The sequence below is a fragment of the Stigmatopora nigra genome, unplaced genomic scaffold (assembly GCF_051989575.1).
Source record: "Stigmatopora nigra isolate UIUO_SnigA unplaced genomic scaffold, RoL_Snig_1.1 HiC_scaffold_284, whole genome shotgun sequence".
NCBI classification, from domain to species: domain Eukaryota; kingdom Metazoa; phylum Chordata; class Actinopteri; order Syngnathiformes; family Syngnathidae; genus Stigmatopora; species Stigmatopora nigra.
This window is the reverse complement of record NW_027551734.1, coordinates 8,032-10,000: the sequence shown is the minus strand read 5'-3', so window position 1 is coordinate 10,000 and position 1,969 is coordinate 8,032. Positions and strand designations below refer to the sequence as shown.

The 1,969-nt window shown below is 59.8% G+C and overlaps 2 non-coding genes across 2 annotated transcripts in view; both read right to left on the bottom strand.

The window, feature by feature from the left end:
* LOC144193241 (28S ribosomal RNA) overlaps nt 1-136 on the bottom strand; it is a 4,793-nt gene extending 4,657 nt beyond the window's left edge. Inside the window, exon 1 of the ribosomal RNA XR_013325695.1 lies at nt 1-136. This exon is cut by the window's left edge and continues 4,657 nt beyond it. This is a non-coding gene — a ribosomal RNA (28S ribosomal RNA).
* A 453-nt stretch (nt 137-589) lies between these two features.
* LOC144193239 (5.8S ribosomal RNA) lies at nt 590-743 on the bottom strand. Its single transcript, XR_013325693.1, has one exon. It is a non-coding gene; the product is annotated as a 5.8S ribosomal RNA (ribosomal RNA).
* Between the last annotated feature and the right edge of the window lie 1,226 nt (nt 744-1,969).

The following is a 1,969-nucleotide window of genomic DNA, read 5'->3' as shown; positions in this document are numbered from 1 at the left end:
CTGCCAGGGGCAGCGGATTCAGCGCTGGGCTTTTCCCGCTTCGCTCGCCGCTACTAGGGGAATCCTAGTTAGTTTCTTTTCCTCCGCTTAGTAATATGCTTAAATTCAGCGGGTAGCCCCGTCTGATCTGAGGTCGGAACCATAAAAGCCGCGGTTCGATCGATTGAGATTCGGGGAGGAGATCCTTTTATTTCATTTTTTCGGTTATCGCCCTGCCGACGCGGGTGTCCGCGCACCACGCGCCGGCGCCTTCGGTCCGTGTTGTTTTTGCCTCGGATCCAGTCCATTTTGCGGAGGGACACTCACGGGTCGGTGGTTACTATCCAAATGACCGCCTCGTGACCGCGGACTGTGAGGTCTTTGTGGATCTCAACGACATGCCTCGCTCACATATGCATGTTCCCCGAAATCTCGCTCTCTCGACCACTTCTCTGTACGGGCATGGACGAGCCCCGTATCTGGCTTTACTTAGGGGGTCGGGGTGCGTGCTGGCATAACACTTTCCCCGATCTTGCATCCCCAGTCGCGGGCCACGCCGCGGAACGGTGCCGCCCCTCACCGCCGCGGTCGGGCCCGATTGAATGTCAGGCGACGCTCAGACAGACGTGGCCCCGGGAGGGACCCGGGGCCGCGAGTTGCGTTCAAAGTGTCGATGATCAATGTGTCCTGCAATTCACATTAATTCTCGCAGCTAGCTGCGTTCTTCATCGACGCACGAGCCGAGTGATCCACCGCTGAGAGTTGTCTACAGGTGCCTCCCGACATCTCCAGGCGGCCGCCCGGGTCAGCCCCCCGCTGCCCGGCCACCCATGTAGAGCAGTGATGCCCGGAGACACCTTTCAAGATCGCAACACCTGAGTTGGCAAAGCATCGGAAGGTCTATTGCTCCCAAGGCGGGCACGGTTTATCCACCCCTGATTTGGCTGAGTTAGGCGGTGGGGCCTAGGGTCGATCAAGAGCTCCCCCCATCCTAGGTTCATCCCGACTTGGGTAAAGTGGGGCCCAAGGGGTGAGCGTTGAGATGTCGCCGAAGGCCAGGTAATGGGACCGGTGATCCGGCGTAACTACTGTCCTCGGAGGAATGCGGTGACGTAGCACCGTGAGTCACCCGCGGCTCCTCAAGGAAGCGGCTCTGAGGCTTTTCCCACGGCTCCCGAACCCCAGAACACTCCGAGCGTAGCACAAGACCGGGCCGGGTGGCAACCCATATACCCCCGTTTTGTTGGCACGCGCCAGACGAGCAAAAGCGGAACCGGGTACCTTGTCCGTGGTGGTCGCCGTAATGGATCCGGGCTCGACCACCGTCCATCGAATCGATCTTCCCGAACCTTCATCGCATCAGAGACGGGCAACGTGCACCCCTTTACGTTGACTATAGCGGTTACAGTAAACTGTAACCATTCCGGCCTCGGCGGTGCGGGACCATTGTTTCTCGGGCCCCGACACGTCTATAAGTGCCATCTACATGAGCCTTCGAAAGTCCGGTCCGGGCGAGAGGGAGGGATTCGGCGCCCGACTACCCTAAGAGGCGGAACGCCGCTGCCGGAGACTAGCCCGGGGACGCACGCGCGGACTGCCATGCCCGTGCTCTTGCGCGTCAACCCAGAGAGAGAATCGACAGGGACGGATACCTCCGGGGCCGGCCCTAGGCCCAACCCCCTCTCGTTATGCCTCACGTCAATACGTGCGATCGCCCTGTACCTTGTCACGCGATCGATTCGGTTATTTGCCAACCTTCCTTCACTCCTTCCTTTCGTGGCAGGGAGACGTGCACAGTGCATCTACCGATAGCCGCAAGCAGCCCGGTGACACGACGAGAAAACTGTGGGAACGGCCGGCGGCACCTGCGTGCAACCGTAACAAACCGAGAAGAAGCACAGTTTCTCGTGACGGGGGTTTTTCGCAAAACAAAACAAAGAACTCCCGACACCTCCAGGCGATGACGTAACCCGTGAGTCACCCGCGGCTC